At 48.8% G+C, this 27,420-nt stretch overlaps 1 protein-coding gene across 5 annotated transcripts in view; it reads right to left on the minus strand.

Annotated features, from left to right (window-relative positions):
- LOC126523926 (uncharacterized) overlaps positions 1–27,420 on the minus strand; it is a 185,801-nt gene that overhangs the window by 142,880 nt on the left and 15,501 nt on the right. Inside the window, exon 1 of one of the 5 annotated variants that reach the window (XM_055066998.2) lies at positions 27,204–27,374. The exons of the other annotated variants lie outside the window; for them this stretch is intronic. The gene's annotated coding sequence lies outside the window, so the exon portion shown is untranslated. Of the gene's footprint in view, positions 1–27,203; positions 27,375–27,420 lie in introns of those variants that run through there. 5 annotated transcript variants of the gene reach the window in all.

The following is a 27,420-nucleotide window of genomic DNA, read 5'->3' on the forward strand; positions in this document are numbered from 1 at the left end:
TAAATCTGAAAAAATGGCACTTTGGGGCACGCAAGCTGACAATTCTCGGACATGTCGTGTCGAAGGACGGCGTTCTCCCTGTTGCCGCTAAGCTCCGTGCTGCTAAAGAATTCCCGAGGCCAACATCTCTAAAAGACTTGCGCAGTTTTATTGGCCTCTGCTCGTACTTCCGCCGCTTTATTCGAAATTTCGCTTCGATTATGGCACCCCTGACAGAGCTTCTTCGGGGAGACCCCAATCTTTCCGCGTGGTCCCCGACTTGCGATGATGCCTTCGCAACGCTACGTCGCCTGCTCACAACACCACCGATACTGCGCCATTTCGATCCAGCTGTTCCCACGGAAATCCATACGGATGCTAGCGGTGTTGGTCTTGACGCTGTGCTCGCCCAGCGAAACCCCGGCTGCCAAGAATATGTTGTTGCTTACGCGAGCCGCACTCTGACGAAAGCTGAAGCGCACTATTCCGTCACGGAAAAAGAATGTCTCGCGATCATCTGGGCCATCACAAAATTTCGCCCATACCAGTACGGCCGGTCCTTCGATGTCGTTACCGATCACCACGCACATTGCTGGTTGTCGTCTCTCAAGGATCCCTGCGGCCGCCTAGCCCGGTGGGCACTGAGGCTCCAAGAGTACCATATGAGGGTTGTCTATCGCTCAGGCAAGCAGCACGCCGATGCCGATGCTCTTTCGCGCTCGCCTGTCCACGCCGACATTGTCAGTGTGTCCGTCGTAGACGACCCACTTCCATTCACTTCTGTCGACATGGCTTTGGAGCAGCGCAAGGACTCCTGGATTTCATCTTTGATAGATTATATCTCCAATTCACCTACACGCCCACCATCCCGAGCGTTACGCCGACAAGCTTCGCACTTCGCCATCCGCGACGGGATTGTCTATCGCCGTAACTACAGTTCCGACGGCCGCAAATGGCTGCTTGTAATACCACGGCAGCTCCGCACTGATGTATGCGCCGCTTTTCACTCCGACCCTCAGTGCGCACACGCTGGTCTCTTCAAGACCTACACCAGACTACGTCATAGGTTTTATTGGCGTGGTATGTACACATTTGTGCTAAAGTACATTCGCTCTTGCACAGAATGTCAACGCCGGAAGCCTGATCCTTGCCGCCCTTCTGGACCAATGCAAGCTTTGCCGTGCCCTTCGCGACCCTTTGACCGGGTTGGGATAGACCTCTACGGGCCTCTGCCATACACAGCTGCTGGCAATCGCTGGGTCATTGTAGCTGTTAACCACCTCACGAGGTATGCAGAAGCGGCCGCTCTGCCAGCCGCGACGGCTCGTGACGTTGCCTCCTTCCTCCTTCAACGCTTCGTCCTACGTCACGGCGCTCCCCGCGAACTCCTGAGCGACCGTGGCCGCGTCTTTCTCGCCGATGTCATTCAAGAACTTCTCGCTGAATGCCGCATTATTCATCGCTGTACCACTGCATCTCACCCGCAAACAAACGGATTGACAGAACGCTTTAACCGAACTCTCGGCGACATGCTTTCGGTGTATGTCACCTCCAACCACACCAACTGGGACCTCATCCTTCCCTATGTCACGTGCGCCTACAATACAGCACCCCAGTGAACGACGGGATTTTCTCCCTTTTTTCTTCTATATAGCCGCGAACCATCATTTCCCATTGACACTATTCTTCCTTACCGTCCCGACTTATCAGAGGGTACACCTGTTTCCGAAGCCGCCCGGTATGCAGAAGATTGTCGGCAACTAGCTCGCTCCCTTACAACGCAAGAACAAGCCCTACAGAAGTTTCGTCATGACGACGGGCGCCCCCACCACCAGTTTTCCCCTGACGCTCTCGTTTGGTTGTGGGTGCCTCCTTCTTCGACACCAGGTGTCTCCTCCAAGTTTGGATCCCGATACCATGGGCCCTACCGGGTTCTACAGCAAACTTCTCCGGTGAACTACGTCATCGAACCTCTGACGCCCCCTACGGACCTGCGTCGCCGAGGTCGCGAAACTGTGCACGTAGATCGGCTCAAGCCGTATCACGAACCCTTCGTCCTCACGACGCCTTAGGCCTCCTATGAGGCTCCGTCTTCAGCGAGGGGGCAAGTTGTAAGGAAGTGCGCCGTGTAGAGCGCCGCAGCCGGATCGCCAATGCTACTGAAGTGGGGCTCGGGCTAGACGCTGTTCCTGGTGTGACTGGCTAAGCCTACGCTGTTGCGTCTTCTTGTCCGTCCATCGTGCCGTCCACAGCCGTGTCGTAGTTCTTTGCCATACAAGGAATAAATCGCACAGATTGTTTTCAATGAAGTCGCGTAATTAACAATATCAGTGTGTTAAACAGTAATAATAAAAAAAATGACAGAAAAGTTGCGGACGCGACATTCTAACGGAACGGTAAACATAGCGACATAACGGTATTATTGCGACAATAAGCTGTAAAAGATAGTGCAAGTAAATAGTGCAAGCATTGTGCAACAAACGTAAAACTTCACATTTCTTTAGTCATGCATTCAGTCAAGGCATCACAGAATGAATAGTAGTTGGACTGGCATGCAATGCTGTCCGGGAGCGAATTCCATATTTTGATAGCACGAGGAAGAGTAGAGTAATGGAATGCTTTTGTAGACCCGTAAAGACGGGCATAGCTGAAATGATTATGAAGCCTATGTGACGTGGAGTAGGGTTGGTTCAAGCATACGGGTGTTCGAGTGGAGTGAAGGAATTTGTAGAACAGTGATAAAAGGGCAATGTCTCGGTGAATGTTCAAGGATTGTAATGAAATATACAATTGGGGTCTTGTAATGAACGTATCCTGTAATGAAAGCTTAAGTTTTATTTGTGTTACACTAGACTGGTAGCTGTAATCCTTTATGATGAAGCGGCTTGCTCTGTTCTGGATCCGTTCCAGCGTTTCAATGAGGTATTTCTGGTGAGGAGACCAAGTAGGAGATTCATACTCGAGCTTGGAACGAACGAGAGTTAGGTAAGCTAGCTTGCGAACATTTGAAGGAACATTTCTTAAGTTGCGTCGCAAGTACCCCAACGATTGGGAGGCATTAGCTGAAATGGACGTGATATGCTCTGTCCAAGAAAGATTCGATGTGAATAGAACTTCAAGATACTTATATTGTGTAGCTGGTGTAACAGTGTAATTGTTATATGGTAGGGATACGGTTAGGTTGCCGACTTCCGGATAAACGACATGACTGCATTTTGTGGCATTTCAAGTCATTAGCCATTTATTGTACCAGCCAATGATTTGTTGAAGGTCTTGCTGAAGAACGAGGTGATCATCTGAAGTTTTAATTGGGCGCTAAATTATGCAGTCGCCGGCGAATATTCTGATGGTTGAGGACAAATTTTGAGGTAGGTCGTTAATAAAAATTAGAAAAAGCAAGGGACCGAGCACGCTACCCTATGGTACACCAGAAGAAACGTCTGTTATGGAGGAAGAGGAGTTATTTGCAGTAGTAAACTGCTGACGATTAGACAGGAAATTTCGGAGCCATGACAAGGTAAGACAGTTTAATTTAGGTGCGGAGAGTTTTGATATTAGGCGACAATGTGCGACACGGTCGAATGCCTTCGAAAAATCAAGGAACAAGCAATCACTCTGTAAGTTACAATTTAAGTTAGCGTGTACGTCTGTTGTAAATTCAAATAACTGTGTCTCGCACGAAAGGCCCTTCCTAAAGCCATGTGATTATGAAAAAGAAATTTGTTAGTCTCAAGATGTCTGTAAATCTGCGAAGCGATACTGTGTTCAAGAAACTTGCAGGGAATGCATGTCAATGAAATGGGACGATAATTCTGACAGGAGTTCCTGTTGCCATTTTTAAATACAGGTATAACTTTCGTCATCTTCCAATCTGCGGGAAGGTGGCCAGTGGCAAGTGACTGTCTGAATATGTGAAAAGTAATTTTGCTTGATATTTCTACCGTATTCTTTAAAAATTTTGACTTTATACCATCTATGCCACACGAAGAAGACATATTAAGGTTATTTATGAGAGAAGAGAGGCCCTCCAAAGTGACTTCAATAGGTTCCATGTATTGGTAGCTTAATTTTGAAACAAAATGTGTATTTGAAGTGTTCTCCTGTGTAAATACAGAGCTGAAGAATGAATTAAGGACCTCCGAACATTCGCTGTCTCGAATAGGAATATTGCTGCTGTTTTGTAATGACAATTAATCTGATTCGTTGTTAGGCTATATTAATTTCCAAAACTTGGCAGGATTGTTCTTAAGCAGCTCAGGAAGATCATTAGTGAAATATTTATCTTTAGCTTCACCTAAAGCTGAGCAGTACGATTTAAGGTACGTTTTGTAATTCTGCCACGCTGCTGATGGTCGATCTCGCTTAGCGATATTATACAAGCGTTTTTCCTTGTTCCTCATGCGCTGAAGCTTTTTAGTAAACAAAGGGTGCAATTTATTGTTAGTTATATTAATGAGTGGAACATACTTGTCTACTAATGCGCACAGTGTATATTTAAACATGAGCCAGTTTTCTTCAACGGATCTATCGTAAAATGATGGCCACATTGTGTTTTCGAAGAAAGTTTCAAATCCTGAGATTATTGCTTTATAATTGCCGTTATTGTATTCGTTTTACCCGTAACCGGTGGGTTGTGTTTATTGTTATTTGGAGCAAATAGTGGTCGCTGAAACCGTGCAAATATTCTATGTGACCTATTGTTTCAGGTGCTGTACTAAGAATGAGATCTAGAACATTGGCACCACGTGTGGGTTTCGTGACAGCTTGAAAGAGATTAAAGTCTACAGACAAGTTGATGAATCCAGACAATATATGACAAGGAGATGATAAATTCGTCCAATCGATTAGTGGATAATTGAAATTCCCAAGAAGATAAATTAAATCAGCCGGGAAGAGTTCAATGGCTTTGTTGATTGTGTCGCGCAGAGCATTGATGAAAGAATTGTTAGAATCTGGTGCAGGGCAACAATTACCTATTAGTATCCTAGAAGATAAGATCGTGCAGGCCACCCAAACCATCTCGACATCAGAATTAGTGTTGACCAAAAATGGCGTAATGGTTTTCTTTACACCAATCAAGACACCACCTCCTCTTTTAATAGAGCGGTCACAGCTATATATGTCGTACATGTTTAAAGATGAAAAGATTTCATCATTCGTTATTGCAGAATGCAGCCATGTCTCTGTGAAAGGGATAACGTTCGATTTACTGTCTTCCGAGAAGGAAGAGATAAGATCGCGCTTTGATAATATGCTTCGTATGATGGCATACGATAATGATAGCGTGGGTGAAGTCGGGGTTAGTTTTAGTACTTGGTGACTCTGTGCGCATGCTCCCAACCGTAGCTGAAATTGCTGAAATTCAGCAGGACAACTGCACTTGCAGAACCATCGTAGATATAAGTTCTTGATTCAATATGCAGCTTGTCCCCTGAAAGCTTGAAAGCTTTATTCTGGGTTTTCGCAAATTCAATTAGCTTTTGTCTAGTACGTCGAGTTTCCGGTACAAAATCTTCGCGAATGGGATATGACGTTCCATTCAGTTTGTGTGCCGAAGAAAGAATGCGATCTTTGTCCTTAAAGACGATCAGCTTGGCTATGATTGGTCTCCGTTTGTGCTCGCTATATCTTCCCAACCGATGCACCCACTCAAACTGTTGTTCATTTATTGTGATGGCAAGCTTATCAGCACAGAAGTCAATTATTTTTTGCTCTGACTTTGCCCAGTTTTCTCTAACGTTATCTTCCAAACCGAAGAAAAGGAGATTCGAACGTCGCAGCCTATTCTTCGAGTCGTTACAGCGCGCCTTAGTAACCGCCACCTGCTCAGACAGCCCTCGTACAGCGTCGGAATCTGTCCCAGCTTCAAATGTGCAATTTAACTGCATTGCTTTTTCCAAAGACACAATCTTGTCACTTAAGATTTTAATTTTGTTGTCAGCTTCCACTAGCTTCTCCCTGCCCGACTTCAAGTCAGCTATCAGGGAAGCTTGACCCTATTCAAGCCGGCGGATAGCATTTATAGCCTGGGCAAGCGAATCTGCTTCACCTTTTGTCATAGGGCCAGGATTATATTCTGTAACTCCCGAAAGCAATAGTAAAATAGTAGACAAGGTAGGAAATTTACAAGTAAACAGAGCCATCAGAAACTTCAATTTTTCAATAGACTGTGGTGGGCACGACACTGCCAGCAAAGAGTAAATACTGCTTCTAAAGCAATGCGCAGCTTTCAGGTAACTATCCTGTAATAATAACCAGCGTGAGTGCGGCATCTTGGATGCGATGTCGTGCTCGAAGTGGGAGCCAGCCAGCTGTCCTTTATATCCTGCCTCGGCCGACGTGAACCCACATGATGTAGTCCTAGGTTGCCAGGTGGACCACTTGGATTCATCTGTAACTGGCGGGTGATGAGCTGGAGTCAGCAATCGTCGATGCAGATTGGCAGGCGGCAGCAGCAGGTCGGCAGGCGGTTGTCGATCCGGGCGAAGACACACGGACGATACCATCAGCGTTATCGTAGCCTGTAATAATAACCAGCGTGAGTGCGACATATTGGATGCGATGTCGTGCCCGAAGTGGGAGCCAGCGAGCTGTCCTTTATATCCTGCCTCGGCCGCCGTGAACGCACATGATGTAATCCTAGGTTGCCAGGTGGACCACTTGGATTCATCTGTAATTGGCGGGTGATGAGCTGGAGTCAGCAATCGTCGATGCAGATTGGCAGGCGGCAGCAGCAGGTCGGCAGGCAGTTTTCGATCCGCGCGAAGACACCTGGACGATACCATCAGCGTTATCATAGCCTGTAATAATAACCAGCGTGAGTGCGATATCTTGGATGCGATGTCGTGCCCCTGTCGTTACTGTTCATGTTACTGTTCCCACCATATGGCTTATCGTGAGGTCGGGTGCTGTGTCCCTGGTTATACTGTTGCCTGTGCGCGTAGGGACGCATGGGTCAGTATGTAGAGTAAGCCCTAGCGTTTGTATATCTTCCCATATTCGTCTACCTTTGGGATCCCTGTATGTATATCCCCATGGCTCGAGAGCCGCGTTGAAGTCTTCCATAATGATGAAAAGTCTCCCATCTGCGGCTTTGAGTGCTTTGCGGAATAAAGTAATGAATCTGATTTTGTTTTGCTTGGGTGTACTGTACACATTCAGCAGGAATATGCTATCTCTATTTTTCTTCCCTGTGATAATCTCAACGAGAACAGCCTCTGCCTCGCTGGGGGAGACATCATGGACAATGCTTGCGATGTTTCGCTTTACGAAGGTGGCGACTCGGCATTTATCCCCCTTGCGGCTGTCAAAGCTTTGGTAACCCAATAATCCAACAGGGGCCTTTCCCGTTTCCTGCACGACTATGGCTACGGGTGCCTCCTGCTGCAGCTCGAGGTATTGTTGCAGCAACGCTCTTTTCCTCTGGTACCCCCTACAATTCCACTGCCAGAATGTGGAGGCATTTTTCTTAACCGAATTTTTATCCATTTGTATTAAGAATCACTTCTATTGCGCCAATTTTCCCGCACAGACTAGCTATTGTCGTGCCTAAGGTATCCCTCGACGTGCTTAGGGCGTCTATCTTGCAAAATTGTTGGTTCACTTGCTCCTGTATAGCGCAGTTTCTTCTCCATTCTGTAGCTGTCCTGCTTTCATGGTTTGTTCTCCTTGTCCATTTTCATCAGCCACGTTCCAATTTTCTTTTGCCAGCTCACCAGCGGGTCGGTCTCCCCCGCCTTACGTTTGGAAGGGGGTTGTCTCTTAATATCAACATTCATATCCTCTTCCTCCTGACCAGATGCAGCTGGCACAGGAGCAGGAGGAGTGATGTGGGTGTTGCATTTTTGGGAGCCTCTGCAGGTACCTTCTCTGTTTTTAGCACGCTCAGCTGATTTTGGGTTTCCCTCAGCAATCATTCTAACCGCATGTTTGCTTTCTTCTGCTCCTCTATTTCTTTCTTAAGTAAGCTAATCTCACTTTTCTTAGCCTGGGAGCCCTTGCTACCAAAGCTTACCAAGTGGGTATTTTCTTCTTTCTTCTTTTTTCCCCACGGGTCCTTGGGGTCCCTGGGCGGCAAGCCGGATCCCCGGCCCTGGTTAGCAGGTCCTCGGCCCTGTTCAGCAGGCTACTTGGCTGGAGTCTGCTGGTGGCCTCTTCCGAACCACGAATTGGACCTCAGTAGTGGCTGCACGTCTACCGATAACCGACACGTGCGCTACTGCGACACGCCCCTTGGGCTTATATACCGCGGCTGTGCTGTGCTGGCGCTCGCCAGTCAGCTTGTCTATGAAATAAAGAAATTCCTTTTGCGTGCGTTCTCTGCAACTGCCTGGTTCCTGCCTGCCTGGAAGAACACCATATAACGGCGACGAGGATCAACGCATCGACAGCGGGACCCTGCAGCTAAGTTGGCAGCCTTTTCTTCACTTCAGAACCGACAATACTGCGAGATGGCCTCGTAGCTGGGACAGATGGAACCCTTTGACGACTCGACCAGTGACTGGACGTCGTACGACGAGCGACTCTTATCGTTCCTGAGGGAAACAAGGTTCCAGCCAACCTTCAAGTCGACGTTTTCGTGAGTCTGATCGGTCCGAAAACCTACCAACTGTCACAGTCTTTGACTGCTTCCGATACGCCTACTTCGAAGTCGTTAAGCGATTTAAGGGAGGTTTTTAGCAAACACCTGTCGCCAAAGCCATCCGTTATTGCCGAGAGAGCCAAGTTTTACCGCGCCGTGCAGGGCGAAACGCAGACGAAAGCTGAGTTTGTAGAAGAGATACGCAGGCTGGCTCAAACCTGCGATTTCGGTTCTTTTCTCGACGATGCGCTTCGCGACAAGTTTGTGTGTGGCATGCGGCGAAGAGACACCCAGAGAAAGCTGTTCATTGAGGACAAGCCCTTAACTTTTCATAAGGCAGTTGACCGTGCTCTGGCATCCGAGGCCGCAATGAACAATGCAATAAGAGCCTATGATTTGTCAGATAGCGGCGGCCTAGTTCACCGAATGCAGAGCAAAAAGCAGAAGAATAAGTACGCAAGTAAACGTGGCAAATCCCAGCAGTGCTATCACTGTGGTTCTTTCAAGCACAATGCGCAAGCTTGTCCGCACGTACGAGCTACTTGCTTGAACCGGCAGGGGCACATACGCTGAATGTGCAGAGCAAGAGCGGAACCAAAAAACCAGAAGCAGTACATGCGCACCCTTGAGTGCAAGACCCAGCACGACTTCACTAAGCTCAACAGTGTCGACGTGTCACGAACGGCACTCATAATGGTAGGTGTAAATGTAAAAGGAACTAGTGTAAACATGGAGCTCGACACTGGAGCAGCAGTATCGGTCATGTCGCACCATCAGGCTAAAGTGTACTTTCCTGGTATTGATTTGCAACCAACAAAGATGCAACTGAAGACGTACACAGGGGAAGCCGTAAAGCCTGTAGGAGTAACGGACGTGCTGGTCCACCACAATAACCAAGAGGCACGATTGCCGCTTTACATTGTTCTGCACTGTGGCATACCGCTCTTAGGTCGCAACTGGCTACATCATGTCAGGCTAGACTGGGGTAGCATTCGAAGTCTTTGCAAGGTGTCCACTGCGTCAGGCAGTCCACCTGCAGCACTGGAAACGCTGCTACGGAAAAACGAAGACCTGTTTAAGGATGAGCTAGGGACCATACAAGGAGAGCAAGCAAGCCTCCAGTTTAATGATGACCAAGTGCCTCGTTTTCTAAAAGCACGGAGTGTGCCTTTCGCTCTTGTGAAAAGGGTAGAGGCTTAATTGGAAAAGCTCGAGAAGTTGAGAATCATTTCTCGTGTCGCCAGTAGCAAGTATGCTACGCCAATTGTTCCCGTAGTAAAGCGCGACGGGTCAATTAGAGTCTGTGGAGATTACAAACTCACGCTGAACCCGATCCTAGATGTCGAGACGTACCCGCTTCCAAAGCTGGGTGAGCTTTTGGCAGCATTAGCGGGCGGTCAGAAATTCTCCAAACTCGATTTGAGTCGGGCTTATCAGCAAGTCGAGATGGACGAGGAATCCAAAGCCCACCTGACCTTGAACACGCTCAGGGGCTTATATGGTGTTAACCGCTTGCCTTTTGGCATCGCCTCAGCGCCGGCGATCTTTCAGAACATGATGGATAATATTCTGAAGGGCCTTGACGGAGTTACTTGTTACATCGACAACATCATGGTCACCGGAAAGACTGAACAGGAGCACCTGAAAAATTTGGAGGCGGTATTGATACGGTTATCAGACAAAGGCTTCATGGTAAAGAAAGAAAAATGCGAGTTTTTCACAGACAAGTTGTAGTACTTGGGACATGTCATTAGCGCGCACGGAATCGAACCGGTAACTGACAAGCTAGAAGCCATCGCAAAGGCTCCGCGTCCCACGGACAAGCAGCAATTACGTTCACTGTTGGGCTTGATAAACTACTATGGCAAGTTTGTTCCTAACCTGCCAAACATCATTTTACCCCTAAATAGATTGCTGCGGCTCGATGTTCCCTTGGCCTGGAGTGACGAGTGCGAAGCAGCCTTCTCGGAGATCAAGCAGCTGCTGCCACAGCCACCAGTTCTCGCTCACTACGACCCCAGTGCGCCCCTGCAACTGTCGTGTGATGCATCGGCATACGGTATAGGAGCTGTCATCTCCCATGTGGAGCCAAACGGTCAGTACCATCCGGTTGCGTAAGCATCATGTACTTTATCTTCAGCGGAGGTCAATTATAGTCAGCTGGAAAAAGAGGCGCTCGTTCTAGTTTTCGGTGTCAAGCGCTTCCACTACTATCTTATCGGGCGTCCATTTGTTCTCGTTACTGACTACAAATCCTTGCAGACAATTTTCGGTCCAAAGACGAGAATACCAACTGTTGCCGCAGCTAGACTGCAACGCTGGGCTTTAGTTTTGTCTGCTTATAATTTTACTTTGAAGTATTAAAAATTAAATTATAGGGTTTTACGTGCCAAAACCACTTTCTGATTATGAGGCACGCCGTAGTGGAGGACTCCGGAAATTTCGACCACCTGGGGTTTTTTAACGTGCACCTAAATCTAAGTACACGGGTGTTTTCGCATTTCGCCCCCATCGAAATGCGGCCGCCGTGACCGAGATACGATCCCGCGACCTCGTGCTCAGCAGCCTAACACCATAGCCACTGAGCAACCACGGCGGGTTCTTTGAAGTATAAGCCATCGAGTAAAAACGCCGAAGCAGATTGCTTATCTCGATTGCCTCTACCAAGTGAAAGTGAAGAATGCTCGGATGACCAGTTCTATCTCTTACGCATGCAGTCCTTGCCAATGAACTGTCCTGATGTGGAACGCGAAACGGCCCGAGATCCGATTTTAAAGATGGCCATGCAGCACGTAATGAACAGTTGGCCTGAGAACGTCGTGAGTGAAGAAATGAAGCTGTTTTTTTCACAGACGCTGTGAACTTTCTGCACTGCTAGGCTGTCTTCTTCTTGGAATGCGTGTCATTATTCCTCCGAAACACCAGTCGCAGATGCTCGAAGAATTGCACCAGGGACATCCTGGAATTGTTCGGATGAAAGAATTTGCACGCAGTTGCGTGTGGTGGCCAGGAATTGACCGCGACATTGAGACCCAAGTGCGTTCTTGCAAACCCAGTTTAACTCCACGCGCGATGCCTTGCCCGGCACCTTTGCACCCGTGGGCATGGTCTACCAGACCATGGGAACGTCTGCATATCGATATTGCAGGAGCTTTCAAGGGTTCCATGTTCCTGGTTGTGGTCGACGCTCACTCCAAGAGGCCGGAGGTGTGCCAAATGCGAGACACGTCCGCGGAAAAACACAGTAAACCGTCTCCACGAAATCTTCTGCAGGTTTGGTTACACTGAAGTTGTGGTATCTGAGAATGGGCCGCAATTCATCTCAGCTGTATTTTCAAACTACCTTAAGAGCATTGGCACGTGCCATGTAAGGACGTCAGCCTACCATCCAAGCAGTAAAGGACAGGCTGAACGATTTGTCCAAACTTTGAAAGCGGCACTGCGGAAAAGTATTGCCGCGAGCTTAAGCACAACGTTCGGCGAGTTTTTGTTGTCTTACAGGAACACCCCACATGTGACCACGGGCGAGGCGCCGGCCACTCTCCTGCTACAGCGTCGACTCCGCACCCGTCTAGATGCCGTCAAGCCGTCGCTGCAACAGAAGGTTTCGACGCGGCAGTTCGTCCAGACAGTGCGTCGCAGGCAGCGCGCACGTGAATTCGCTGTGGGTGAAAGTGTTCTTGTGCGAAATTTCAGACGCGGAGCAAGCTGGTTGCCTGGGATTGTGTTAGGGCGGACTGGACCTGTTTCATACATAGTTCGTGTGGAAACCGGTCGAGGTGTGTTTGCCTGGAAGCGCCACCAGAACCACATACTTCAAGCGAGGGAGATGGACTTTCCTCACATTCCTGAACAGCGAGACGACCACGAGCAGCCGTGACCCGACAGCCGCGACCCGGTGCAGCAAGCTTCGTCTTCTCTACCAGCCATGGCAGAGCGGCATTATCCTGCAAGGCAGCGGCGCCCTACAGACCGCTATGTGGCATGAACTACTTTTTGTTCGAATACATGCGCCCGACCTAGAATAAGAACGGGGGAGTGTAGTGGCTGCACATCTACCGATAGCCGACACGTGCGCTACTGCGACACGCCCCTTTGATAAGGGCTCATATACCGCGGCGCCGAGCGTAGCCCACGCACTTCTTCCCAGCTTATCACAGACGGTGGCCCAGCTGTGCTGGCGCTCGCCAGTCATCTTGTCCATGGAATAAAGAAATTTCTTTTGCGTACGTTCTCCGCAACTGCCTGGTTCCAGCCTGCCTGGAAGAACACCACAACCTCCTTCCGGGTCTCGCGCTAGATCTCGCTCTGGACTGCTGCCCCGCCTGGTCTCTGGTAGCATCCCTTGCTCTGCCTCGGTGCCCCTCTCTAGGTACCGAAGTGGTGGCCCGGGGCTTGCCTTGAGTCGGGGCTTGCACGTGGAGCTTCTCTTGTTCTATCTTCTTCTCCCATAATTTTTTCTTGATGATGTACGGCATGCGATATATCTCCTGGCACTTGTTGTCACCTAGGAGGTGGGCTTTCTTGCATAGCAAGCATCGAGGCTCGCAGCTGTGATTTGGTTCGGGGTTCTCGGCTCCGCAGCCCCGACATCTGAAGTCGTCGGGTTTCGGACAAACATCCGCCCGATGTCCAAGTTTTCGGCAGGTGACGCATACTTCATATTTTTTCTTGTATAGGTAGCAGCGTGTGGGGAAGCATCGGAGGTAAAGTTCTTTCGGCACTTTCCAGTCTTCAAACAGGAGCAATATAGATTTGGATTTCGCCCCAAGTCTTCTGACTCCAATGATTGATGTTTTTTTATTTCTTCTAAATGCGTCAAGGATTTCCTCGTCAGTTGCATCCAGCGGGACGTCGTGGATCACTCCTTTCCCTCCACTTTCCAGCATGGCAATATACGCCTTCGTCTCGACCATCGATCTACCAACCCGAAGTGCCGTGATCGCAGCGTACTTGCTTGCCCGTGCCGCATCTAGCGTAGCTATCATGATAGACTGCTGCGACAGGTTTGGTGATGCTACGTCTTCGTCTGCAGCCTCCGGGTTGACCCCGGCTACCTGGGTCAGGTAGGCTTGCATACGCAATCTTCCAACTTCCTCCAGGATGCGATTGATACCTCCTTTCTGGCGAATAATGATTTTCTCAGCACCTTCCAGAACCACCGCGTGCTGCTTCTCGACCGATCTTGCAGCCAGCTTCTTCCCCAGCCGGGGGTTGGGCCTCGTACCGCTCCCCGTCGGCTCGCGCACGGCGGACGCGTCCCTTTGCTTGGGCGTGAAACCGAGCAAAGCGACGCATCCACCATACGAATAAACCAGGATCCCCCGCTTGAGAGCTCGTCCGGGGGAGCGGCATCGTCCATGGTCTCCATTTCCAGGCTCCTGTTAGTTTGCGAACGTCGCACGGCTTCGCCTAGGCTTCGGCTCGGCCCCTTCGCGCGTGGAGCTCGGTTAGGCCTAGTGCTCAGCTGGCCGAGTTCGAATTTCAAATGTCCGTAAAAGTCGAAAAAGGGGCCTACCGCCAGAAATCCGGTATCCCCATGTTTCTTGTAGGTTCCGTCGATCGCTTGTATGAAGAATTTCCAGGAAAGGTTCGATAGTCCGCCAAAGCACAGAAAATCAAACGCTCTCCTCATGTATAGAGTGTCACTTTTCTTTGCTTTAAAAACAAATAACATTGCCTACGCTGAGCGGCTAGTCTTATCTAATTGACTGACAAGAGGCGAGGAGCACGCTCAAGTGGACAGGGATTCCTTGAGGCCGAGCTAGTGCACGGAAAATTGATGACCGCATGATGAGGGCGGTGCCGGCGTCTGTGATTGGACCGATTTCCCTTACTCGGCTTGACGTGGCGGGTCGAAATTCGCGGCGGCATGCAACGGAAGCTTAAGAATGCCGCTAAAACACATCCTCAGCAAAGAAGAGTTGGCAGAGCGAGGTCATAAACGCGCCGAAAGTTCTCGATAACGTTACACGGCCACGCAAAAAGATTTATTGCACACAAATAAACCCATACTCTCCGGCAGGTGCGATTAGCCAGTGTCCAAGCGATCGGCGGCAGCCATCTTTTATTCCCTTCGGAACGGGGCAGCCAGCGGCTATGCAAAAGAAAAATGCAGTTTTTTTCGCCGTATTAATGCATCTTTAACACGTACACGTCACTTTGACGCGGTGAGTTTTCGCGGTTTTGTGACGTCGCGTGACAGGCAGGTGAAGTGGGTGTAGCCCGAAAAATTTTGACGTATAGCCGAGGGCTAAGGCGAAAAGGCGTCGAATCGAAAATAACTTTTTCTTTTGTTCGGTCCAGTCCTGCATAATAAGTGTGTACGCGTCATATTAGATGGGGAGCAATCGCGGTTTTCGTGACGTCGCTTGACAGACAGGCGAAGTGGGGGTGGTTCAAAAAAGTTTTTGACCAATAGCGGAAGGCTGATTGCAAATTGGAATGGAGAAGTTTGGAATAGCTTTACGTTATAGCGCCCAAGCTTTCGGTTTTCTTAAAATTAGGTACTGGGAGGCACGCGAAGTCCACCTTTGCAACTAAGTTATCTGCCAGGGAAACACGAAGTGAGATGACAATTATAGCTGTCAGCAGCCCAAATAATTAAAATTGAATAATTAACTTCTGCTTGACTGCAGTAAGTGGGTATGTTTGTATTGAAAGGTTAGAGACAGTGGTGTTTCTACATAGTATCATTTGGAAGAATTCTTCGAGCGTGTCGATGCTCCGAGATAGTGGGCCAGTTGGTTGGACATACTTAACACTGTTGCGGCAGGGCGACGAAGCGACAGGACTTTAGCGAGAAAACAACACACGAAAGCGGAGCGCGAACTATCAACTGGTATATTTTTGTGCAAACGAAGCGTACATATAGCCTATACGCATATATACCACTGTGGTTGTGGTTGCATTGTGTATTTGTGATGAGTGTACTGCGGCCACTGGTTATGCGCCATTGCGTACGTTCTCTGGGTATGTGCCACTGCGTGTTTCTCTGGCATGTGCGCTGGAGTCACTGCGAATGCGGGACGGTGTATGTCCGCTGGGTACGTGCACTGGTCATGTACTACTGCGTGTGTGCTCGGGGTGAGTGCACTGGTTAGGTTGCATGACGTACGTTATCTGGCTATGTGCAGCTGCGTATGTTTTGTGGTATGCGCAATGGGGCAATTCGCTATGTGCGACCGCGTACGTTCTCTGGCCATGTGCCACAGCGTATGTCTTAGGTAAGTGCACTGGGGCCACCGTGAATGTGGTACGGCATATGTCCTCTGGGCTTGTGGCCTGGGCCCACTGATTATCTGGCACTGGCTAGGTGCTCCGGGTACGTCACATCACGTGTGTTCTCTGGGTACATGCCCTGGGGTTACTAATTATTTTCCACTGCGTACGTTCTCTGGCTATGTGCGACTGCGCATGTCTCTGCGTATGTGCACTTGGGTGGCAGCAAAGGTTCCACTGCATATGGGGTCTGGAGTGCACTGGGGCCACTGTTTATGAGCCATTGCCTATGTACTCTGGGCATATACATCGGGGCCACTGGTCATGCGCCACAGCTGTCGTCCTCTGGGTATGCGGACTAGGTATGTAGACGAGAGCCACTTCGTACGCGCTCTGGAAATTTTCCACTGCGGATGTCCTCTAGGTATGTCCTCTGGGTACCAGCAGCCCTATGCTGCTTATCATCATTTATTAACCCTGACGTAATAATTCTGCGGAAACGCGCAAGGTGGAGAGAAGTAACTAATAAAGGGAAAATGAGACATCCCCCCAAACGCCCAGCTAAGTCCTACAAAGGAAACCAATACGGATTCCTCGAGAGAGTGATAGAAGAAACTTTAATTGTCAAGGTTGAGGTGGAGTCCTCTTTCTCAGCGGTGTGGGCTAGCGTGGCGTCTGCTTCGCCGCGACGCTATCAGCATTCCGCCAAACGTATCTGGTCTTGCGGGTTGGAAGTTTTCGTCTTCATCTCCCACTCTTCGTGTGAAGGAGCTCGCCTAAAGAGTTCTCTCGGGGGAGGGTTCTTTTGTCATACCTACAAAAGGTGTGATCTTGGTCCGCCAGGGGCAGTTACAATGTTTGCAGTTTGGTGGATATTCACCACTAAGTACAGATCTAGCCTATACTCTCCTGAGGTTAGTGGTCTGTATTCTTGTCAGTGTCTCGTGCGGGGATGGATATATTCGCCTGGATTCGCGGTAATAAACGGTCATTTTGTGAAAGGTGTGGATATCTTCATGTCGGTCAACCCCCCCGTCGCACAAGCCCACCTCCCGGTTACTAGCTGCTCGGGCGGCTAGGTGGGCGGCAGCGGCCTCATTGCCAGGGTTGCCCGCACGAGCGGATACCCACACCAACTTCATTTGATTCCTCGAAAGAAAAGCTTCGAAGTTGAAGAAAAATTCGTCCTGGTCCGGGACCAGGGTTTCTTGGACCAGGACCAGGACCACGAGCTTTTTTAAAATTATTATAGCGACTTGCCCGGATCGCTAGCCGCATCCCCCCCCCCCCCTCCTCCTCCCCATGTCGCATGCGCAGTTTTTTTGTTCTTGTTGTTGTAGCTTTTGCCCGCGCCCGCGGCGCGTTCTTTATGCACGCGCGCTACGCCACGCAATAGCTTTTTCTCTTTTTTTCTTCATTCAAATACACCGAATGGACGCCACGCTACACGCGAGTACACAAATAACGCCAATGCGTACTTCAAAGCATAAAAATGCATTGGAATTCTTTGTTCCAGACACTAGTGCTGTGAAGACAGAACCCCCTACGGGATATAAAGAGAGAGAGAGAGAGAGAGAGAGAGAGAGAGAGAGAGAGCTGCTGTGTAGATAAGAACTCTGCTTCTAACTTTTCTAGTTCCCTGGCATACACTACGGTGCTCTGTTGCTCGATGTTCACTCGCCCGTCGCGATGTATGAAACCAGTTTGTTTTACGTCGTCTCGCCTATGTGGTATTCCCTTCTCGATGCTTAACGAAGGGAAAGCTCCGACCAAACGCTGTTGAAGTTGGCGGCCGCTCCCCAAGTGATGAAGATATTTAAATATAAAGCCTTAGTAATGGAAGGACAAAGCTCATTCCGTTCCCAAATTGTTTTAAGCGAGTATGAATATTTAAAGCAATTTGAGTTAAAGGTGTATTCACTAGGTGTTCTAGAGTGCTTGTGCCGTGTTGACCTAGAACACTTCAAAGGCGTCGTACGGATGTGCCAATGGTTTTGTCACCATGAATAAATTGAAAAAAAAAAACTTTAGTCATGCAAGTTTTGCCCTAGTTTCCAGTGTTAATAAACCGGCTCTTGTTATTAATTAAGTCGATGAATTCGTTAACTTGTGTTTATTATAAATGAAATTTATTGCCTGCCTCGGCACCCCTTCGTATGAGTTCTTTTGTGTACGTAAATCAAACAATACATGCGTACTCCAGCACTGGTCGAACAAGCATCTTGTAGGCCAGCGGAGTTGTATCTTCTGGTGCAAGTCAACTGCGTTTTCTCAGAAAGATTAGTCGCTTTGGTGCTCAGCATATACATTAATTTCCACTTGAGGTTATGTTGTTAACATAGGTTTCCCATCGGAAAGCGCGTGTTATAGTTATGCCTAAATAATTACCCTGAAATACACAAGTGAGAGGTGTGTCTTTAATAATGTAAGTAAAATCAGATATCCGTTTCTTTCCATTTACTGTTAGCATTACTTATCTTTGGGCAATTAGAGTCATCTGCCACTCCTGACACCACAAAAAGTAGAATTTTGTATATGGTGATCATCATTGCGATTAATTTCGCGGCATCAAAAACAATCGTCAGCGAATAGACGGATGTTACTATGTAATCGCGAAGGCAAATCGTTTATGTAAATTGAAAGTCAGACTGGGCCCCAAACACTGCGCTCTCGCACTCCAGATGTAATAGGTGCTAAGTTGGAAGCTTCGGTCTGAATATACACGAATCGTGAGCGGCACAGAGCAGCACACCCACTCACATTCACTCCCACTCGTTTAAAAGGTGTGACTGCGAGTGAGTGCCAGTGAATGTGAGCGGAGCTGAGTGCGAGTGAAGGCTAGTAAGTGTGAGTGGAGATGAGTGCGAGCGAGTGACAGTGAGCGTGAGCTGAGGCGAGTGAGTGTGGGCGAAGGTGAGTGCGAGTGAATGACAGTGAGCGCGAGCGGAAGTAAGTGCCAGTGAGTGTGAGCGGAGGTGAGTGCGAGTTCGAGTGAGCGCCAGTGATTGTGAGTGGAGGTGAGTACGAGTGAGTGACAGTGAGGGAGAATGGACGTGAGCGCGAATGAGTACCAATGATAGTGAGTGGAGGTGAGTCAGAGCGTGAGCGGGCGCTTGTGAGGTGAGTAAGGAGTGGAGGTGAGCGTGAGTGAGTGAGTAAGGGGCCTGGAAAAATTGTGGTGAGCGAGTGTGATTGAGAGTTCTTCCACCCTGCCGACCTATGGTCGGGGGGCATATTGTTACGTAGGAAGACGCAGACGAAAAGCTATGTACAAGTATATTTACAAGAAAATACGCTGCGCTTGGCCAAGAGGCAACAGCCCGCGCTAGCTTCTCATCGTCGTCGTCATCTTCGCACTGCTCGCCTTTTCGTGATCGTACATATTGTTCCGTAGCACTACCCCCGGCTGCAAAAGCGCCGTCCCGGAGCGACTAAAGATCGGACTCGGAAGCAGTGTAGTAGGCCTTGAGCCTATTGACATGCACGACATCAGTTGATGCCAGAAGAGAGGACGAGGTTGAACCCGCAGGAGCAATTTCGTAAGTCACAGGCGTCACCTGGCGCAGCACGCGGTAGGGCCCTGTGTATCGCGAAAGGAGCTTCTATGAACGTCCGACGTGACGGGAGGGCGACCACAGGAGCACGAGCGCACCAGGCGAAAACTGTACGTCACGATGGCGGGCGTTGTAATGACACTGCTGAGTGGCTTGTGAGGCCGTCAGTCGAGCACGGGCAAGCTGGCGTGCATGGTCGGCGAGGGCGATGGCGTCGCGCGCATACTCGCTTGTTGAGATCGCAGCAGGAGGAAGTGCCGTGTCTAGGGGCAAGGTAGGTTCGCGACCGTACAGTAGATAAAATGGAGGAAATCCCGCGGTGTCGTGCCGGGAAGAATTGTACGCAAATGTTACGTAAGGAAGGGCAATGTCCCAGTCGTGGTGGTCTTTGGAAACGTACTTGGACAGCATATCAGTAAGAGTACGGTTTAACCGCTCTGCCAGGCCATTGGTTTGAGAATAGTATGAGGTAGTCAGTTTGTGTTGAATGGAGCAGGAACGCACAATGTCAGCGATAACTTTCGAGAGGAAGTTTCGACCACGGTCAGTAAGCAGCTATCGCGGGGCGCCATGAAGCAAGATAATGTCACGCAAGAGAAAGTCCGCGACGTCAGTGGCGCAACTGGTAGGGAGAGCCCGAGTGATAGCGTATCGGGTGGTGTAATCAGTCGCGACGGCTACCCATTTGTTCCCAGAGGATGACGTGGGAAAGGGACCGAGCAGGTCTAATCCAACACGAAAGAACGGTTCTACAGGGACGGTGATCGGCTGGAGATGACCGGCAGGTAGCACCTGAGGTGTTTTCCGACGCTGGCAGGGATCACAGGCAGCAACATAGCGTCGAACGGAGCGAGCGAGACCAGGTCAATAGAAGCGGCGGCGGACGCGGTCGTACGTGCGGGTTACCCCAAGATGTCCTGCAGTGGGTGCGTCATGCATGTCAAAGAGGACAGTCTGTCGTAGCTGTTTTGGCACGACAAGAAGAAGATCAGAGCCGTCAGGGAGGAAGTTCCTTCGATACAGAATGCCGCCCTGGAGGACATATCGGCGAACGGATGCGTCGGTAGGTGTTGAGCGCAGACGCTCGATAAGTGCTCGCAGCGATAGGTCTCGGTACTGCTCATCGGCGATGTTAGCGAAGGCAAACACAGAGAAAATGCCGTTGGCGCCACTACTGTCGGTGTCGTCAGGCTCATCGACCGGGTAGCGAGACAGGCAGTCAGCGTCCTTGTGTAGACGGCCAGATTTATAGGTGACAGTATACGAATATTCTTGGAGGCGTAAGGCCCATCGACCAAGTCTTCCTGTAGGATCTTTCAGTGAGCATAACCAGCAAAGCGCGTGATGGCCTGTGACAACGGAAAAGGGTCGGCCATATAAGTATGGGCGGAATTTCGCAACCGCCCAAAGTAGGGCCAGATACTCACGCTCAGTGATGGAATAGTTGCGCTTCGCGGGTGAGAGGAGCCTGCTAGCGTAAGCGATAACACGGTCGTGGCCATGCTGGCGTTGTGCCAGTACTGCACCAATTCCGTGACCGCTGGCATCAGTACGGACTTCGGTAGGCGCAGAAGGATCGAAATGGGCCAGAACGGGAGGCGTTGTGAGAATGTCGATTAGATGTGAGAATGCAGAGGCCTCGTTATCGCCTCACTGGAAAGGGGCGTCTTTCTTCAAAAGCTCGGTTAGTGGTCGTGCTATGGCGGCGAAATTTCTCACGAAACGGCGGAAGTACGAACAAAGGCCGATGAAGCTGCGCACATCCTTGACACACTTCGGAACAGGGAAGTGCGTAACAGCATGGATCTTGGCTGGGTCCGGTTGCACTCCGTTCGCGTCAACGAGATGTCCAAGGACGGTAATCTGGCGACGGCCGAATCGACACTTCGATGCGTTGAGTTGCAGACCGGCTCGACGAAAAACGTCCAAGACTGCTGAAAGGCGCTCGAGGTGCGTAGCGAACGTTGGGGAGAATATGATAACGTCATCCAAGTAGCACAGGCACGTGGACCATTTGAAACCGTGAAGAAGGGAGTCCATCATGCGTTCAAAAGTGGCAGGGGCGTTACATAGACCGAACGGCATCACTTTGAATTGATAAAGACCATCGGGTGTTACAAAAGCAGTCTTCTCGCGGTCGAGATCGTCCACGGCAATCTGCCAGTAGCCGGAGCGAAGGTCAATAGAGGAGAAATAGCGAGCACCGTGGAGGCAGTCAAGGGCGTCATCAATCCGAGGTAAGGGATACACGTCCTTTTTGGTAACCCTGTTAAGGTGCCGATAGTCCACGCAAAAGCGCCATGAGCCATCATTCGTTTTGACCAGTGCAACAGGTGACGCCCTCGGACTATATGATGGTTCAATAATGTTCTTGGCAAGCATTTTGCGAACTTCTGCTTGACTAACTTGACGCTCAGCTGGTGACACTCGATACGGGCGGCGATGAATAGGAGGGGCATCGCCGCTATTAATGCGATGTTTGACAGCACTAGTTTGGGCCAAAGGACGATCGTTAAAGTCAAAAATATCGTGGTAGGAAAACAGAACGCGGTAGAGTTCACGAGCGTGCTCGGACGGCAAGTCGGGCGCAATCATTTTCTGTAAGTCAGCCATGGTACAATTTACAGACTGCGATGGTAGAGGAGCATCGGATGAAGTGTCGTCTACTGCAATGGAAGCTACTGAGTGATCCGCGAATGATCAAAGCTAGGCCAGAGACATCCCGCGTGGCAGCACCTGTGTCGTCAAGCCAAAGTTGACCACTGGCAGGCAGACGCAATTCGCCGTAATAGATAAAACTGTATGAGGTACTGTGATCCCGTGTGCAAGGAGGACGTCTTGCATAGTAGCCGCGATGTAGTGACCGTCGGGGACTGGTGGGGAAGACAATAGGTCAACGTAGGTCAGTGCCGAAGGTGGCAAGCGAACGAAGTCGATGGAACTGAGGCGACTGGGGTGTGGTTCAGCAGGATGCAGAACAGGCAGGTCAAGGCGGGGAGTACTGGCGGAACAATCGATGAGAGCAGAATGTGCCGAGAGGAAGTATAAGCCAAGGATGATGTCATGGGGGCAGTGGGCGATGACTGTGAATAGCACGATTGTTGAGCGATCGGCGAAGGAGACGCAGGCGGTACACGTACCAATCACGGGGGCTGTTCCGCCATCGGCGACACGGACAACAGGCGTCGTGGCGGGCGTGATAATTTTCTTGAGCCGGTTACGAAGGTCAGCGCTCATTACGGACTAATGCGCCCCAGTGTCTATGAGTGCAGACATGTTCGCGATCGTGTATCAAAACGCAAAAAACCACGGAACTTTAGACAAGCAGCGGCAAGGTGCTTGACATCGCATAATTGCACGCGTGTTTACAATCTAATGAGAAGTTAGTGCTTCGGCACTCTTCCAGCAGTAAGTTCCCAGTGACACTTTAGCGCATTTTTTCTCCCGTCATTGGAACGTGCAGCTACATGAAAAGAAAAAAAAACATACGTACCAGCTAAGATTTCCAACGCGCGAGACGGCGCACACATCGCTCTCGCTGTTGGCACACTCAACATCGTCGTTGCCGCCATCGTTTTCCGTATCGGCTGTCGGATCGAACATGTACGGCGAAAACACAAGCTGTCCGAGACAGCGAGAACGTTCTATAATGCTTACAACTCAGCCATAGAATAAAGAACAACTTCGACTCATCTATGAAGCCAGAACTGAACAGCGTGCTACGCTCTGAAACGGCGGCGCCGACTGCCGCGAATGACGTCACAGCGGCGCCGACCAATCACGGGCAAGAGCGGCGTTCGCGCGATGCCCTGAGGCGCTGGTGCGCGTTTTCTTGGAAAAACAGCCGCTTGCGTTTGTTTCCACCCTTTTTGAACCAGATATTCGAGTTCAGGGGACTCAAAACTGTAGAATGCCGCAGAGAACTCATTTTTTTCGAAAAGTGTTTCAGCTTCCCTTTAAAGCCTACAGTCCAGGCCCGTGCCTTCTCAAGATACAAGTAAGGCCCGGATAGCCTTAAAATCTCCAGGTTTCTTACGTCGAAAGACGCGCGCATTTCGTTAGAGTTCAAGAGAGAGCTTATATAGATGAAACCTATGATCAATCTTGCATTAATTTTGTACCGTGTGCGACCCTCTAAGCACTGCAGATAAAAATATGCTTGAGAAAGTGCAGTCCTTGACTGGAAGTTACGTTTTATGCACCTCATCTAAATACTAGACTGACTGCCACTTACTCGAGGTCAGTGTTGGGTTGGCAGACACAAGAGAACCGCAAAGCAGCGCTTTGTTTAAAGTCATTTATTGCATGGGCTATACTGCTTAGACATCTGTATTCCGGGCGAACCTTAGCTTTTTGCACCCCACCATATTGTTTTTTATTTTTCTTTATTGTTTGTTTCACGGATTCTCTACGTGTAGGGGGCAGAGGTAACGGCAAAATGCCTGACAGAGCCTCTGCGCCCCTACAGTTCAAGGCAGCATGACATATCATTCACATACATATTTGTCGAACCTATCTTTAACACACAGCACACAGCAACGAAAAATTCAATTATTCAGAACACATGTCTCCAAAGCATTACTTTTGCTTCAACGGGATAGATTTCGAAAAAGCAGAAGATACATATGCAATATGTATTATATAACAATAAAATTGGCAAACACCAGAAGTCAACAAAGAAAAAAAACCATAGAATCACTTGCTCCAAAATAAATAGCACATACAGTAAGTAGATCAGTACATTGAAACATTTCAGAAAAAAAAAAAAAAACACGAAGGTTTAGACTGATACACAATGTAAATGCCGAAACAATGGCAAACATGATTTACAAGCGCTGAGAAAAATCTAACATAACTGAGGTTACATGTGTTATCAGGGATGAGCACAAGTTACTCAAAATGAAAATGCAATGTCACTGCCCACTAATAGGTTTTTACAGTCATTTTTGAAGCTGTGGAAGGATTGTGTGTATTGTACGCTAAAGTGATCACTGTTTAATATATTAATCGTTTGATAATTCAATGTTTGCTTACCGTAATTAATTCTTGTGGCGGGCTTTACATAGTGTGGTTTACGTATTGGGTATGAGGTGCAACTGTCGACAGGTATTGTGTGCAGCCTATATTTATATATCCACTGGAGTAGTTTGAAATAATAAACTTGATCTGCTTTAAGCATGCTGTATTTAATGAAGAGCGGTTTTGCTCGGAGTCCTCGTTTGTCACCCACATAGTTTTCACACATTCTCAATATTTTCTTTTGTACAATGATTAGTTTGTTGTAGTTTGAAGCTGTCGTAGTTCCCCAGACTAAAATGCCATAACTGAGTTTTGAATAGAAAAGTGAGTAATATAATGTTTGTTTCAATTGTCACGTGGTGGTGACGTTGAATAACACAGTAGCAATACTGTGAACGACAAAGCTAACTTTTATTGGGCGAACCTGTGCCCACAAAACAGGCTACACAACGATAGCGGCGAACACGGTCGGCGATCGTCGAAAATCTGATCAGCGGGTCAAGCGCGTCGGCTTTTATAGAGCAGTCGCCGAATGTTCCAGACTAATCGTTGGGACCCGCGTGCCTTCCACAGAGTTCTACACCATTCGCGTCAGGCGATGAAATCAGATAACACAAGGTTCGGCGACAACAGAGAGCGGATAGAAGCATCGATAACTTTCCAGAAACTTCGGACACATACAGGCGCGTCCCGCGCCGTGCGACAACACCTGTCAGGCCGCGAAACGCGGCCGCCCGATAAAGATAAGTACACGTGTCAATATTTCGTCACGCACTCACCATTGTAATAGCATAAGGGCATATAAATGTAGGACTCCCGCCTTGAGTATTACTTTCTTTACAAAAACAGGTTGTCACTGGAATGGATAGTTTTCGACCATTGTAGCCATTGAATTCCGCACTACATTTTTTTCGTCTTTGAAAGTGCAGGCAAATTATTGACACAAAATATGGTCTGATGGCTGGTGATCTACATGCATTTATGGCGATGTACATATGTAACAGCAGATTTATTGAAGGATGGTGGGCAGATAGTTCTAGAAGAACTGGCCACCCTGTATACGCAGTGCCTCAGTACCTCGAGCATAGCGGTATCTTGCAAGAACGCTAAGATATTCCTAATCCATAAGAAAGCGGACGCCAATGACATGAAAAATTATAGGCCGACCAGCTTACTGTCCGTTACCTACAAAGTATTTACTAAGGTAACCGCAAATAGAACCAAGAACTCCTAAGGCGTCTGTCAACCAAACGACCAGACAGCATTCCGTAAAGGCTACTCCACAATAGACCATATGCACACTATCAATCAGGTGACAGAGAAATGTGCGGAATATAACCAACACTTATATATAGCTTTCATTGATTACGAGAAAGCGTTTGATTTAGTCGAAACCTCAGCAGTCATAGAGGTATTACGGAATCAGGGTGTAGACGAGCCGTATGTAAAAATACTGAATGATGTCTATAGCTGTACCCCAGCCACTGTAGTCCTCCATAAAGAAAGCAACAAAATCCCAAAATTGAAAGGCGTTCGGCAGGGAGATACAATCCCTCCAATGATATTCACAGCGTGTTTACAGGAGGTATTCAGAGATCTGGATTGGGAAGAAGTGGGGATAACAGTTAATGAGGAATACCTTAGTACCTTGCGATTCGCTGATGATATTGCCTTGCTTTGTAACTCAGGGGACCGATTGCAATGCATGCTCACTGACCTGGAGAGAGAAAGCAAAAGGGTGGGTCTAAAAATTAATCTGCAGAAAACTAAAGTAGTGTTTAACAGTCTCGGCACAGAACACCTGTTTACGATAGGTAGCGAGGCACAGGAAGTGGTAAGGGAATACATCTACTTAGGACAGGTAGTGACTGCGGATCCGGATCATGAGACTGAAATAATCAGAAGAATAAGAATGGGCTGGGATGCGTTTGGCAGGCATTCTCAGATCATGAACAGCAGGTTGCCATTATCCCTCAAGAGAAAAGTGTATAGCAGCTGTGTCTTACCTTTACTCACGGGAGGGGCAGAAACCTAGAGACTTAGGAAAAGGGTTCTGCTTAAATTGAGGACGACGCAACGAGCTATGGAAAGAAGAATGATAGGTGTAACGTTATGGGATAAGAAAAGAGCAGATTGGGTGAGGGAACAAACTCGATTTAATGACATCTTAGTTAAAATCAAGAAAAGGAAATGGGCATGGGCAGGACATGTAATGAGGAGGAAAGGCAACCGATGGTCATTAAGGGTTACGGACTGGATTCCACGGGAAGGGAAGCGTAGCAGTGGGCGGCAGAAAGTTAGGTGGGCGGATGAGATTAAGAAGTTTGCTGGGACGACATGGCCCCAACTAGCACATGGCCGGGGCAGTTGGAGAAGTATGGGAGAGGCCCTGCAGTGGGCGTAGCCAGGCTGATGATGATGACGATGATGACACATGTAACGACTGTCGGCTGTTCTATTGGGATATGCGACAATGTTTCCAGCTTTATTTTTCGGTGTTTGTATGCATGCGATTCATGCACTTTCGATTTATGTACTTGAATGTGTTCTTAAACTTTTTTTTTCTTTAAGGCAAGTAGGAAATATTACGTTGATTTTAGTTACGGCATTCTTGACATAGATATTTAGCACTTCTTGTAGATACTTTCCTTTTGCGTGGTCTTATTTATTGCGTCCTACATTTTTGCGTGTGACATATACTATACTGCTTGCGGTACTTACATCTGCTGCTATGCATATTATTTTTTGTATTCCTCGTATAGTAAAACCATGTAGGAGCTGCCGATGGATGTAAAATTTTCTTCGTGATTTGACGAGTGTTGGTCTTGAAATATCTTTGAAAAACTTGCTTGGTTTTGCTCTCTTTCGGCGCCGACAGGCTTGCACGGACGGCTGAGTACGGAGAGCGCGGGTGTAAACAACGCTCGTCGGTTCTCGCTCCCCACAGAGTCTGCTCGCGTCGTTGGCCGCAGGCGCGTGCCCTCACAGGTGGCTCCTTCAATCACGCCTCCGTCGTCGTTCCGCAGCTCACCGGCCACCTGCGCTCCCGCGGCCACTCCGCAGCTG

The sequence above is a fragment of the Dermacentor andersoni genome, chromosome 6, assembly GCF_023375885.2.
Source record: "Dermacentor andersoni chromosome 6, qqDerAnde1_hic_scaffold, whole genome shotgun sequence".
NCBI classification, from domain to species: Eukaryota; Metazoa; Arthropoda; class Arachnida; order Ixodida; family Ixodidae; genus Dermacentor; species Dermacentor andersoni.